Genomic DNA, 16,484 nt, shown 5'->3' on the forward strand with positions numbered 1-16,484 from the left:
AGGACACATGAGAGAAATGACCATAATTCAGGACATTTTTCTGTCCCCTTTCTTGTAGTCAATTCATGTGGATCAATGTCCTCAATTGGGTCTCCAACATGCAACACAGATTCCTGTCATCAAAAAAGACAATTCAGAACCATGCTCCATAATTCATACGGTACAGTTGAGATTTTAATAAACGAGGCACAGGAATGCTAAGAATTGTGCATTTTTCTCGACATATTGGCAGTGGCCAAACACTTGGTGATTTTTGCCATTAGACAGAAAAATCACTAGTAGAACACACAAGAACTCTGGATACAGGAGAAAATGTCTGGATAAAGTTGCGCGACCTTTTACCATCTGAAGTATTAATTCACATGGTTGTTCAAAATCCTCAAGAAAATCCCCACTAAATAGACGTCCTAATCAAGATGTCAGCAAATCATAGCCTGTGGGCCAAAACTAACACACCATCTGCTTTTGTAAAAAGTTTTATTGGAACACAAGTATACTTATTCATTTATGCATTGTCTACATCTGCCTTCATGATGCAACTGTAGAGCTGACTAGCTTCAGGAGAGTCCATCTGGCCGAAGAGTCTAAAGATTTTACTATATGGCTCTTTACAGAAAAATAGTTAGTCAGCTGTATGCTAAACCAACACTCTTGGCGATAGCAGAGAGCATCTAAGGAGAAAAGCAAGAGTAAGTAAAAGAACAATCACACCAAGAAAACAGTCAGGCCTATTCAAGTCCCTAATAGATGTATGCATAAAGTCTTAATGATGAAGTTTGTGGTCTCAGAGGAAGAAATGGAAAGGGAATTGTGTTCCTCAAAATTCATATATTGAAGCCCTAACCCTCAATATTCAGAGGTATAGGGTATATATTCAGAGATGGGGTCTTTAAGGAGGTAATTAAGTTAAAATGAGGTCATGGGGGGGCATTAAACCGATGTGACTGGTGTCCTTTTAAAAAGAGGAAATTTTGGTACACAAAGAGATACTAAGGATGTGCACACACAGATGAAGACCACATAAGGGCACAGCAAGAAGATGGTTGTCTACAAGCCAAGTATAGAGACCTCAGGAAAAAGCAAACCTTCTGACTCTTTGATCTTCAACTTGCAGCCTCCAAAACTGTGAGAAAATAAATTTCTGTGATTAAGCCATTCAGTTTGTGGTATTTTGTTATGGCGGCCTGAGCAGACTAATACAGGGAGAGTGGTAAAATCCTTGTCTAACTACGTATTCCTAATGGCCAGAATAAAAGCTACCAGCAACTGGCTGGCCAAATTGACTTATGAGTTCATGGAATCATCAGCTACTTGAATAATATGCTTTCTTGGGGAAACTAATTTCTCTTTCAAAGGAAATGGAAAAGGTGATTAAGTTTTAAATGTGGAACCAATCTTGTACCCTGGGATAAAACACAATGTTTCATGATCTATTTTCACTTATTATATATTAATAAGTTTAATTTTTAAATATTTTAAAAGTGTTTTTACATTTATTTTCATGAGACACACTGACTTTTATTTTGATTTTTGTGTGATCTTTATATGACTTTAGTATGAGAATAATATTAGCATTTCTAAAAGAGTGTGCTTGAGTGTTAATATATCCTCCTTAGATGTTTGAAAGAATTCATCAAGTATCTATTCCCAGAGCTTTTATTGTAGAAAGATTTTTGGTTATAAATTAATTTCTTTCATAGATATAGGCATATTCAGATATTGTATTTCTTTATGAGACAGTTTTGGTAAGTTGTGATTATAGGAATTTTATCTATTGGGTCTAAGTAACCAAACTTACTGGCATAAAGTTGTTCATAATATTCTTTTATTATCATTTAACTATCTGTAGGGTCTGTGGTGTCACACTTTTACATTCCTAATATTGATCATTTGTATTGTCTCTATTCTTCTCTATTAGTCTTGCTGGACAAATTGTCTCTGAATAACAGCATTCAGGGAAGCCTAAAGACAAGAGGAGAGACAGAGCGGAAACCACAGGGATTGGAGCCTCTGGCATCAATAGCTAGAGTGAATATTAAACACAGTCCAACACTGAGCCACATTAGCACACAATCTCCTAATAAGGTATATTTACTTCAGTTCCTATTGCCTCATAAAGCAAGTCCAGCTTTTAACAAAAAAGTACGAAGTATGTCAAAAGATGAGGAAAAACAGAATCTAAAGAGATAAAATAAACATCATAACCAGACTCATATATGACACAGATATGGAAATTATCAGACAGGATATCTAAAATAACTATGATTAATATGCTAAGGGCTGGTATCAGCTTGCTAGGGAAGCCATTACAAAATTCCACACACTGGGTGATTTAAATAACAGACACTTATTTTCTCCCACTTCTGAAGGCTTGATGTTCAAGATCAAGGTGTCGGCCAGTGTGCATTCTACTGAGCCTCTCTCCTTGGCTTGCATATGGCCACCTTCTTGCTACCTCTTCACACAGTCATTCCTCTGTGCATAATAACTCCTGATGTCTTTCTCTGTGTGTCCAAATTTCCTCTACCTATAAGGAAATCAGTCAGATTGGATTAGGGCCTACCTATGTGACCTCATTTAATCTTAATCATCTCTTAAAGGCTCTGTCAGCAAATACAGGCACATTCTAAAGACTTCCTGTTAGGGCTTCAACATATGAATTTTGAGAGGACATAATCCAGTCCACAGCAGTACTTGAACAGAAAAAGTAAACAGCATCGAGCAGAAATGGATAAAGTAAGCAGAGAGATGGAAACTCTAAGAAAGAATCAAAGGGAAATTCAACAAATAAAAAATGCTGAAAAGAAAAGATGAGTATTCAGTAGGCAGGATACGACTAATGAAGGAATCAGACAGCTTGAAGTTGGGTCAATTGGAACTTCCTAAATTGAAATGCAAAGTGAAAAATGAACTAAAAACCAAAATATCCTATATCTGTACCATGATATCATAAGATGTAGCATATGCATAATTGCAAGGCCAGAAGGTAACGAAAGAGATACTGGAGCAGAAAAAAATATTTGAATGAATAATAGGCAAGAATTTTCCAAAATTAATGACAGACACAAAATCACAGATACATGAGGCTCAAATAACATTAGGCATGATAAATACTAAAAATATTTATATCTAGGCATATCATATTCAAATTCTAGAAAACAAAAGACAAAGAAAAATTTCAAAAGAAGCCAGAGGAAAATAAAACACTGTACCTATAGAGGAACAAAGAGAAGAATACTGTGGACCTGTTAGAAATGTTGAGAGCAAGAAGAGTTTGGAGTAAAACATTTAAAATGTGGAAGAAAAGAACACTCAGTCTAGAATTCTGCATTCAGCAACATTATCTTTCAAAAGTGAAGAAGGAGTAAAGACATTCTTAGCCAAACAAAAACTGAGGGAATTCATTGTGACCAGACCTGCCCAGAAAAAATGTTAAAAGTTTTCCAGAGAGAACAAAGATGGTGTGGTTCAGCAATTCAGATCTACTTGAAGGAAGGAACACCGTGAGAGAGGAATAAGTGAAGACAAAATAAAATATTTTGTTCTCCTTATTCTTAATTGATCTAAGAGATAACTGCTTGTAATAATAGAAGTAACAGCATATTTGGTGATTATAGCATATAAATAAGTCAATGAGTGACACAAATATTATAAAGGATGAGATAGAGGAATTGGAAATCATCTGTTACAAGGTATCTGCATTATTCATAAAACAACATAGTGTTATTTGAAGGTAAATTCAGACTATTTAAAAATGTATTTTAGAAACTCTCAAAAAACTACTAAAATTTTTAAAAGAAGAATAATTGATATGCTAAGAAAGGAGAAAAAATGAAGTCATAGACTAGTCAGTTAAAATCAGAGAAGGCAGCAAAAAGTGGGACAAAGAACAAATGCAACAAACAGAAAAGAATTAAAAACATGGTGGTTATCAATCTAACATTAGCTATAATTACTTTAAATGTGAATGGTGTAAACATATCAATTAAATGAGTTGGGTAAAAACAGCAACACCCAATTCTATATTTTCTACAAGGAATCCATTTTAAACATAAAGGCTCAGATAGGTTAAAAGTAAAGCAATAAAGATCGATATACACTGCTAACACTAATAAAAACAAAAAAAAAAACTGGAGTAGCTATTATTTTCAAATGAAGTGGACTTCAGAACGAGGAAAATTATCAAGGTTAAGGAAAGTGATAAAGGGGTCAATTCTTCATGAAGACATAACAATCCTAATGTGTGTGCACCTAACAGAACATCAAAATACACGAGGCAGAAGCTGATATGTGTGTGTTTGTGTGTGTGTATCTGTACAGTCATGCGTTGCTTAATAATGGAGATTACTTTGAAGATATGTGTCGTTAGGCAATTTAGCATTGTCTAAACATCATTTAGGGTACTCATGCAAACCTAGGTGATATAGTCTACTACACAGCTAGGGTAGATGGTATCAATCTTATGGGACCATCATCATATATGTGGTCCATTGTTAACCAAAACATTGTTATGCAGCACATGACTATATACACATGTACGTATATATATATATATATATATATATATATATATATATATATATTTACACTTGGAGTCATCATTACAGTACCTTATAGAATATTTTCACTGCCCTAAAAATCCCCCATGCTCCACTCATCCTCCCCGTCTCCTTCCCCCTGATTTGCAACTACTGACCTTTTTCTGTCTCCAATAGTTTTGCTTTTTCCAGAGTGTCATATAGTTGGAATTATACATTATGTTACCTTTTCAGATTGGCTTCTCTCTCTTAGCAATTTGTATTTGAGTTTCCTTCATGCATTTTCATGGCTTCATACCTTATTTATTTTTAATGCTGAATACTATTCTATCGTCTGGATGCACCAGTTTGTTTATCCCTCACTTATTGAAGGACATCTTGATTGCTTCCAAGTTTGGGCAATTATTTATAAATCTACTATAAACATTTGTATGCAAGTTTTTGTGCAGACATAAGTTTTCAACTCATTTGGGTAAATGCCACGAACTGTAATTTCTAGATCATATAGTAGGAGTACGTTTCGTAAGAACCTGCCAAACTATCTTCTAAAGTGGCTGTACCCTTTTACATTCCCACCAGCAATGAACGAGAGTTCTTGTTGCTCCACATCCTTGCCAGTGTTGAATAGGAATGATGAAAGGGGATATCCTGCCTTGTTCCTAATCTTAGCAAGAAATCATCTGGTTTCTCACCATTAATTACGACATTAACGGTAAGTTGTTTGTAGATGTTGTTTATCAAGTCGAAGAAGGTCTCCTCTATTCCTAGCTTGCCGAGAATTTTTATCATGAATGGCTGTTGTATTTTTCAAATGCTTCTGCCTCTATTGATATTATAACATGATTTTTCTTCTTTAGCCTGTTGGTGTGATGGATTGCGTTAGTTGATTTTTTTTCTTCATGATGAAGATTGGCCCTGAGCTAACAGTGGTTGCCTCTGAGCTAACATCTCTGCCAATCTGTCTCTAATTGTATGTGGAACACCGCCTCAGTATGGCTTGATGAGTGGTGTGTAGGTCCACTCCTGGGATCAGAACCCACGAACCCCCAACCACTGAAGCTGAGCACGCAAACTTATACATTAGTTGATTTGTGAATGTTGAACCAGCTTTGCATACCTAGAATAAATCCTACTTGGTCATGGTCTATAATTATTTTCATACATTGTTACATTGATCTGTTAAATTTTGTTGAGGACTTTTGCATGTACGTATGCGAGAGACATTGGTCTTCAGTTTTCCTTTCTTGTAATCTCTTTGTCTGCTTTTGATATTAAGGTAATGTTTAGCATATTGAGTTAGAAAGTATTCCTTCTGCTTCAGTTTTCTCAAAGAGACTGTAAAGAATTGGTATAATTTCTTCCTTAAGTGTATGGTAGAATTCTCCATTGAAACAATATAGACTTGGTGCTTTCTGTTTTGGAAGGTTATTAATTATTCATCTTTTTAAGCAAAATAAGTCTATTCAGATCACCTATTTCTTCTTGTGTGCATTTCGGTAGATTATGTCTTAATCGATTGGTCCTTTTCACCTAGGTTGTCAAATTTGTGGACATTGAGTTTTTCATAATATTCTGTTATCTTTTTAATGTTGCTGAGGTCAGAACTTTGGCCCCTTTATCATTTATGGTTTTAATAGTTTGCGTCTTCTCTCCTTCTTTTCTTGGTTAACCTGGCTAGGGATTTGTCAGTTTGTTTGATTTTTTCAAAGAACCAGCTTTTGATTCTTTGATTTCATGTTTTCAATTTTATTGATTTCCACTCTAATTTTTATTTCCTTTCTTCTGGATTTATTTTTCTTTTCTTTTCTGTAGTTACCTAAGGTAAAAGCTTAGATTATTAATTTTAGATCTTTTTTCTTTTCCAATACATCAATAATATGCTATAAATCGATAGTCTCTGAACAAATGTACCCTTTCCCCAGGGCACAGAGCTTGGTGATTTTAGCATGGTCTGGATTTCCATCCTCTCCTTCCATCAGTTGAAGTGACCAATCTGCCTGACTTATTTAAATATTTCTATGTGAATTATTTGCATTGAAATCTTACCTTTGATTAGAGTTATCCAGAATCCCATGGAGGACCTGTGTGTGTGTGTGTGTGTGTGTGTGTGTGTGTGTGTGTGTGCATGTGTGTGTTCCTATGTGCATGAGAATGAGAGTGTGATGCCATGAAGATCTACCACATCTTTATCACAGGTGCAAGGATGTGTATTTTAATAAAGACAGTTGTCTTTTGTTCTAAGATGCAATTATTCCAGACTCAGGTACCCCCTTCTTCATTTGAGTTGGGTATGAACCCTGATATACCTCCTCATCATTAAACACTTTCTTTTTGATGCTTGTTATATATCATTTCTAGTTTTCCTTTGATTCTCTGTTCAACTCAACTCATTCTCACTGTATTATCGCAACTTTGGTTCACACATTTTTATTTCCTGAAACATGTTATCTTCCTGCATTCTCAGCCTTAGTGGATGCTAACAACATTTATCTAGTTGCCTATGTTAGCAATCTGGGAATATTCTTTCAATTTCTCATCTTTCTCACCACTATTATTTAATTTGTCACAAACATTTGAAGATCTACTTTTAAAAATCTTTTTTTTTAAATACCATTCCAAGTCTTCTCTTTGTTCTTCTTATCTAGATCTCTGAAATTTCCTGCTGTGCTAGTAGACTAACTCTTTAATTTTAGGAGCATTTGCCAACTTTCATGGTATAAATATGACTACCTAGGTTGATTTTATGATTCCCAATGTTTAACCACCAGTGTGCAATATTCTTGAATATTTAACACTACTTATTTATTACCATAGGATGAGTAGGCTCCAGCACACTGCTGCTTCCAGTTTATCTCCCTACCTCCAAACATGGCCTCACTCTGATGCATTCCTCAGGATAATTGCCAGAATATTCTTTTACTAAAATGTAAAAACATTCAAGCATTCTTCTACATAAGATCTCTCAATTATTAACTTAGCTTTTACATTGAAGATTCGATTTCTCTGTTTCTTATAAAGGCAGCTTACTCTCAAACCTCTTTTTACCTCTCCAGCCAATTTCCCCATACCTTTCACATAAACCAAACTTTCAGTTGTACAGAACTATTTATGTCATCTTACACTTTTGAGTATTTGCATGTGACATTTCCTCTACCTATAAGTATTCCAAATTTCTTTACCTTGCTAAGAACAATATTATCTACTGCCTATTGATTTCTCCTGACCTACCAGGACTGTGACAAGTGATGTGTATGTACCATCTCACCTAACTTTCAAATCAACCTATGAAGTAGAGATTTTCTCCATTTTAAAGAAGACTATTTAAGCTATTTCCCCAATGATGTGCAACTGGTGAATCATGGAGCCAGATTCAAACCAGCTCTCACTCCAAAGCCCTTGCTCTTGACCACTAAGCAAAAGGACTTCCCTTCGCTGCTCATTTCTACAAATCTTTCATGATTTAGCAGAAGTTTCATATTCTTTTGAAGCCTATATGACTATTATTTCCTATCTCTTAACAAAGTTCCCCATTTCAAATAGTAGTACATTGTTTGCATTCTCATCCCTCATGCTTTAGCTGGACTTTATGTAAAACCACAGGAACATAGTTTTCCCAAAGCCTGAACAGAAAATTTTTCCTCTTTGGAAAAATAATTTTGTCCAACTCCCACCTCTATGAAACTGAATATCAGATGTAGTCTTCGACCTCTGGTCTGTTATTTCTAGCTGAAAACAGAAGAGTCAGTGCTTGTTACTTCCTGGATATTGTACCAAATTCCTTCCCCTCTCCCAGTATCTTTTCTACATTATTCTGTATTTCACAGAGAGTGTTCTTCTTATTCATCTATAGAAGGTGATTACATTGCTATATAATAGGGTTATAGGGAAATTGGTTTCTATAGACATGTTGGGATGAGGAGAAGTTGGGGCACTAGCACCAAGGAAGAATTCAGTTAAATTATATAGCGGCATTCTTTCTTCTCAAACTTGAATGCTTCTCCCACCTAGTTCTCTCTGGCATTTGCAGTCTGTGTGTCAGCTTTCTCTTCTTTTACTTTTTGTTTTGTCCCCAAATAATACCATAAAATCCAAACAATTCTGGTGGTGGAAAAGGCATCTGTAGCTCTATGGATGGTCTCTCCACTCTGAGTGTGATAAAGATAAGACTCACTGTTGGGGCAGGAGAAGGGAGTGAATCGCTGCCAAAACATCAGAGGTGATGTAGATCAGCTCTGTCCTATGTTCATGCCTGGAACTGGCGCCATTAATCTCATCTTCATAGTACAGCACAGGGAAAGTGTATGAACAAGTGAAATTTCTGGTTCATCCAAGCTACTGTTCTCTGACTTTCTCTGTAATGGAAAAGACATACTTTCCCACTTCTATGCCTCTATCTCTGCTATTTCCATCCTCTATTGGATCGTTTCATCTAAGACAGACCATTCTCCAGAAAGCCTTCTCTGATGATCCTTGTGAGAACAAGAATGTCTTTACTCTGCTTCATTCCAGGGCTTCCTCTTTTTGCTCTCAAGACTTTGTCTGATATTACTTTATACTAAAATTGGAGATGAGATTCTCTACCATTGCAAATAGTGAACTTCCAAACCATCCTAAATATCTAATTTTGGGGATTCTTACCATAAATTACTGAAATCTATAATTTACCTATATCTTCTAAGTACTAAGAAGAAAATGGATTGGAACTTTGATTTTTTACTATTTTTGTTTTGGTTTTGGATGTTGACATATTGAAAAGAGGGAAATAATTTAAAAGTGATGAGAGGTGGTGTTTGAATCAAGAATTCCGTTTCCTTTTAGTTTTAGGTTTGGTAAAGAATCTTTGGCCTAAGAGAAGAAGCTTCTATGCACCCAAATAAGTGTTCCTGTATTCTTAAAGTGTTTATCATATCACCTTATGAGAGTTAGAAGATAAAGAAAAAAAAGGAATTATTGACATGCAACACAGCAAAAAGTTAGTGGAATAGATGCACACTATCATGGTCTCTCCTTTTTTCTCTAGTCAATGATAAATGCAACAATTTTAAAAGTCTGAGTTCAACTCTAAATTAGACCAAAAATTATGGCAGCTTTTGTATATTATCGTGTGTGTGTCTGTGTTTCTGATAAGAATAACATGGTTTCTCCCACATGATTTCCATGAGCTAAATGAGACAATGTTAATGATGACATAAGCACATAATGCTGTCCAGATATAAACCGTTATGTAGTATCTAAGGTGCTTTAGAGAAGGGACTGATTGTGTCTTGCATTTTATTTTTCTCATCTCTGAAGTTAGAAAGCTCTTAGAGTTGGCCTCAAGGTGGCAGTAATTACATGTAATTGCAAGAAGTAACTCAGCCCTGTACAAGTCAGTCAAGTTCCTTTATAGTAGCTCTAAAATTCCATGCTAGGTCATTCTTAGGCTTACTTTGAATGGACAAATTTATCTATGCTTCATGCTGCCTTAGACTATTATGGTAGGAAGCTAGTTCTTGCTTTGTTTCCTGTAGGTTTTCTCTTTCTTTCTTTGTTGAAAATTGCATGCTGAAAGTTCTTCTGCATAACAATTGCATGACTGCACACAGAGTGCTTTTCTGAGGTTCTCACAACCTCACCTCCTGTATGGTAGAGATCTGGAGAAATCTTGAATTTAGACAGAGTCAATAATCAGTAGATGGGATAGGCTTTTACAGAAAGAGAGAGAAAAAGTATGAGCACACTTAAAACTTGAAAAATGAAGCTGAGAGAGAAGGTGCCCAATGTGTATAAAAGTCCTGTAACATTAAAATAGAAGACTGAAAATGATAAATGAAATAATGACTTAAAAATCTGCATGTGCATATTAAGGAAAATGAGAGCTATTGGTGGGCAGGTCTGCTCTTCCACGAGTATTTCCTTGGTACTGCTAAGCGTAAGATGAAAAATGCCTGATATGACATGATAGAATGATATGTGATTCCCTTGGCCTCTCTTGAGTCTGTTTCCTCTCTACACTGTCATCAGAGGGAAGTCTTTATCCGCATACCTCACTGAAACACCTGTTTCATGGAACTAACTGACCATTGGAAGGTTAGTTTTACTTCTTCCTAAAGTAGAAATCTCTCTAATATCCCTGATTGAGTCAATCACTTTGTTTGTGTTCTTTGAAAGATAGTGACGGAGAACCCATTACCTCGTAAGATAGTTCATTCTACTCTTAAACAGCTTTAATCATTAAATCATTCTTCATTCTAGTAAACTCAAAATGATTGCCATGTTACTTTAGCCCAGAACTTCTCATTTCTATCAGAAACATCATCTGATAATTTCTCACCCACTCTTCTGCCTGCGAGTGCCTCAAATAATTTAATCTTGATACATGGTCCTTCTAAAATGAGGACTGGAAGTTAGCTTTTTGTGATGAAATATAACTTTGCCATTAGCCTGGGGGACTCAAGCCAGATTATACAGCTGCTTTATGGTGGCATTGGTGAGGAGCTGGCATGCCACCCACCCATCCATCAATTTATCCATTCAGTAAATGTCCATTGAGTTCCTAATTGGTAACAGGAACTCTTGCAGGTTTTCATGATAAAATAGGTAGTTAACAACAAATCCAAATTTTATAGGGCTTATGTTCTGATTCAGGAGGTAGATATTTTTCTTAAAAGCAAATTAATCAATGTAGTGAACTGAGCTAAGTGCTCTGACAGAAAGGAAGATGGTCTTTCAAGAGTGAGGGTCACAGGAACCTAACAAAAGCCAGGAGTTGGAGTTGGAGCTGGTCAGACGAAGCTTCTCTCCAGAAGCGACCCTTGAGCTAAACTCTGAGAATTGAATAGGAGTGAAAGTTGTCTTCAGTTAGAGGGAACTCCATGTGAAAAAAGCCTTGTGGTGGAAGGTGTTGACTTACTTAAGGATTTGAAAGAAACCCAGCATGGCTGGACTACAAAGAATCACCAGAGGGTGGTATGAGATGCCCTTTGAGAAAGACAATGCAAAGCCTGTAGAATATGATTAGAATTCTGTCTTTGTTTCAAGGGAAATCAGAAGTGATCAAAAGGTTTTAAGCAGGGGCATGATATCAGATTTGCATTTTGATGTGCTCTCTGTGGATTTCTGCGGAAAAACAAATTTTAGGGCTAGTTTGACTTTGGGGAGAACAACTACTGCCATAGGTCAGGGAGAGGTAATAGTAGTTTTGATTAGTTTGTCAAATGGAAATAGAAGGTTATATATTGAATTTAGAGAGATTTGAGAAGTATTGAGTTGGTGATAAACTGCAAGTGAAAGGTTAATGAGTGGGCATCGTCGGGGAAGATATTTTGGTTTCATTCAAATGATTAAGGTTAGGAGGGTGAAATATACATATATAAATATATATACACACATTATCCAAATAAATGTATCTTTACCTATAGGTATATATTACTTTTTACTGTAGTATATCACTAGTACAGAAAGTACACAAATCTTAGTAACACAGATAGATAAATTATCAAAAAGTAAATGGAAGATAATATACCACCATCCTGATCAATAAATGGAATTTGTTTGTTTGTTTGTTTTTCTTTTTTTAGGTATGCTTTTTTTGTTGAAGAAGATTGGCCCTGAGCTAACATCTCTTGTCAATCTTCCTCTTTTTTTTTTTCCGTCTGCAAAGACCCAGTGCATAGTTGTGTATCCTAATTGTAAGTCATTCTTGTTCTTCTATGTGGGACACTGCCACAGCATGGCTTGATCAGCAGTGTGTAGGTCCGTGCCCAGGATCCAAACCAGTGAACCCCTGAACATTGAAGTGGAGCACACAAACTTAACCACTCAGCCACCAGGCCAGCCCCAATAAATTGAATTTTATTAGCATCTCTGAAGTCCCTCTTGTGTCCCCTCCAAGACTCATGCTTGCTGAGAGCCGTTATCCTGAATTCTAACATCACAGGTTAGTTTTGCCTGGTTTTGTTTTGTTTTTGCTAAGGAAGTTTAGCCCTAAGCTAACATCTGTGGCCAATCTTCCTCTATATTTGGGTCACCACCAAGTGGGGTTGACGAGTGGTGTAGGTGTGCTCCTGGGATCCAAACCCATGAACCCAGGCTGTCAAAGCATTTGAACTTAACCACTATGCCATAGGGCTGGCCCCTAGTTTTGCCTATTTTTAAATATAAAAGGAATTATACAATACAAACTATTTCATGTCTGTCTTCTTTTTTTCAAATGATGTTGGTAAAATTCTATCCATGTTGTAATTTGTAGCAATAGCTTATTCATTTTAATAGCTGTATAATATTTCATTTTTTAGCTTATAACTATAAGCAATATAAATATTTAGCTCATATGTATATATCAATCATACATAACTGTTGATTGCTATTTGGGGCCATTATGAATAGTGCCACTGTGAACATTTATATCCATTATAAATATTCTGTACATTATATGTATGTCTTTTTATATACATATATTATATATATAGTATACTATATATATACCATACATATGCATATACATATACTATATATACTCATGTCCATATACTATATATGCATATATATAGACATATACATAGATATACATTATCTATATATATTATTATGTGTGTGAATCTTTCTCATAGCTGTACACCTATGAATGGAATTACTGGATGGTAAGATAAATATATATTTAATTTTAGTAAATAGTTACAAATTATTTTCCAAAGTAGTGTACCAATTTGAGAATTCTATTTAATACACAGTGTTTTAAAAAATCTGATTCATTTTTAATAAATATTTGCAATTGTGAGAGTATTTCAATATCATTTTATTTATTTATTTTTTTTAAAGATTTTATTTTTTCCTTTTTCTCCCCAAAGCCCCCCAGAACATAGTTGTATATTCTTCGTTGTGGGTCCTTCTAGTTGTAGCATGTGGGACGCTGCCTCAGCGTGGTTTGATGAGCAGTGCCCTGTCCGTGCCCAGGATTCAAACCAACGAAACACTGGGCCGCCTGCAGTGGAACGCACAGACTCAACCACTCGGCCACGGGGCCAGCCCCCTCAATATCATTTTAATATGCATTTTTCTGATGAATTTTGAGAATAAACACTGTTCATGTGTTTATATGTTATTGGCCATTTGGGTAGCTTATTTTATAAAGTGACCATTCAACTTTTTGCTCACTTATCCGGTGGTTTGCTTTCCTTTTAAAAATGTATTTATGGGAGTTATTTATATTCTGGATATCAGCACTTTGTTTTATATTTTTACATAACATATCTGAAACTGGACCCACCAGCATATACTGCTATCCCAGTCGATAAATGGAAATTTATGTATTCTCTTACTCTGCTGCTTGCTTTTCACACTCTCAATGGTATCTTTTTATGAATTAATGTTGTGATATGCTGTAAAAATGGCTATCACACCCTTGCATTGTGATGGTGCAGCTTTTTATCAGAAGGTAGATTTCTTAGTCCCCTGAATCTGGGCATAAGCATGTGACTTGCTTTAGCCAATGGGACACTAGTGAACATGGTGAAAGAAGAGGCTTGAAAAGTGCTTATACATTACAGTTTGCCTTCTCTTGTTGCTGGGAACCCTTCTGGCCTCATGTGAACCAACCTTGCTTCGCCTTTAGAGGAAGAGGCACCACAAGGAGTGGGGCCCCAGTCGTGACAGTCTTCCCAGGCATCCCAGCCAAGGTCCCAGACGTGTTTATGAAGCCATCAGATCACCCAGCTTCACCTGAGCCAGCCAGGATCAGAAGAACTTCTCAATTCACAGAATTATAAGAAATAATAAATTTTTGTTGCTTTAAGCCACTAAGTTTTTGAGTGATTTATTATCCTGCAAAAGTTAACTGGTGCACTGCCCTCCAGCCTTTGTGCTATTATTATTATTATATATTTTAGTTTGATATGTTATAAACTACATAAAACATCATTGTCATCATTGCCATCATTATTGTGAGATTAAACTGTCAATATTCTTTTATATTTACCCTTATTTGCCTTTCTTTAATGTTCCTCATTATTTTATACACGTCTTGATTCTGTATAGCATTTCTTTCTTGCTTTAAATATGTCCTTATAATATCTTTGATTTTCATAATTTCTTTTGAAAAGTCAGCTATTGGTTTTATTGTGTTTCCTTTTAATGTAATGTGTCTTTTTCCCTCACTGCTTTTAAGATTTTCTCCTTGTTACTGTTTTACAGCAATTTGACTGTTGTTTTAAAGCAGTTTGAGTCAGTGTGATATACTGAGTTGTTTTCTTTGTAAATTTTCTGCTTGTGGTTTACTGAGCTTCTGAAATCTGTGTGTTGATGCCTTTTGTCAGTGTGGCAAACTCTCAATCATTACCTCCTCAAATATTGTTTCTGCACCATTCTCCCTCTCTTCTCTTTGGGGAATTCCAATCACAAACAAGACATGTTGGACATGTCCTACATATTTCTTATGCTCTCTTCTATTTTTCTATTCTGTTCTTTTTTCTTTATGATTCTGTTTATATAATTTCTATTGACCTATATTCTAATTAAATAATCCCGTCTTCTGCTATATTCACTCTTCTCTTCAATTCATGCAATGCATTATTAATATGAGATATTGCATTTTCATTTCTATAACATATGGTTGGTTCTTCTTTTACAGATGGCAATTCTATGTTGAAGTGATTCATTTTTCTCACTATTTCGGGCATGATTTCCTTTACTTTCTTTGGCATGACAATCATAGTTATTTTAAAATCGTGTCCACTAATTCCATAATTTTGCCATATATTGGTTTGCTTACATTGCCAACATTTTTTTTTATCACTTTTCTTCTCTTTAGGAGCTAAGTTCATTGGCTTTTCTCCTTTCCTGTTGTCTTCCTGCTGCATTTGAAGACTATTCTCATAAACAAACTTTTCCCACATTTTGTACTTGTTTTTAATGTAAGGGTTTGTTCCTAATAAGCAAGCCCACAATTGTGAGAAGCAGAATGTCTTCATGTATCATTGTATATCTGTACCTATATCTCTGAAGGTATTTACTTTGCTGCCATGATAGGCTAGTGCACCTGTGTGTGTGTGTGTGTGTGTGTGTGTGTGTATGTGTAAGTAAAGCTCCAAAAGAAATTTTGACTCAAGATCATTCCATTTCATTCCTGAGAGAAAATGATAGTTAAATGTTCTCAGTTGCCTATGTTCATCTCTTCTGGGTTAACGTGTATCTATTTATTTTTAAGAAATTGCTAAGAAATACAAAGGGAAATAAAAGAACAAAGCGAATGAAAAAGAGAAGTCAAACTGAAATGAGTCCTGGCACCTCTGCAGCTCCCAGAAATAATGTCGTGGAGCAACACATTGCACCAGAAGTCTCTCCTTATGTTAAAGTATAACGGGGCAAGTACAGTGGCTTGGTATTCGTAAGAGAATCCTCTAGTCACTATTCTTGCCATTTTCCACATTGGAGCTCTCTGTTCTTTATTTCATAGAGTGCAAGTAAAGAAAGTGGGGCTATAATATGAAAAGTATGTCTAGGTAACAAAAAGAGAAATTGCTTCAGATTCATCAGATTAAACACCTGTTGATAGCTCCCAATCTCTGGCAGGCTCTGGTCGCTTTAACACATTGTTGCAGGTTGGATTCTATAAGAAGAAACCTTGGGATAGAGAGTTGTTTTCAGGAAGTATATTTTAGGGTGCTCTCAAGATTAATACCTATGGTGGAGTGAAGTAGGAGAACAGGGAGAATTTGAACTCCAGTGTAGTTGCAGCAAAGACCTCAGCCGATCCCACAAGGAGCTCAGGAGCTGGGAATGGCTTTCAGTGTTGTCATGATTTGGGTCGAGGGGAAAGACCTTTATACACCTGTGTTGACAAGATGAGGCAGCCCTCCTCGGACAAAAGTAATGCTTGGAGAGGGTCCCAGCCTCTGAAGAATGATTACTTTGTTCCTAAAGCAGAGAAGCAGGAAACATCTGGAGACTCACCATGGGATTCACCACACG

General features: G+C 35.8%; 1 protein-coding gene across 1 annotated transcript in view; it reads right to left on the bottom strand.

Annotated features, from left to right (window-relative positions):
* LOC100057107 (gamma-interferon-inducible protein 16) overlaps positions 1 to 16,484 on the bottom strand; it is a 66,357-nt gene that overhangs the window by 22,735 nt on the left and 27,138 nt on the right. The window lies entirely within an intron of this gene.

Source organism: Equus caballus, chromosome 5, assembly GCF_041296265.1.
Source record: "Equus caballus isolate H_3958 breed thoroughbred chromosome 5, TB-T2T, whole genome shotgun sequence".
NCBI classification, from domain to species: Eukaryota; Metazoa; Chordata; class Mammalia; order Perissodactyla; family Equidae; genus Equus; species Equus caballus.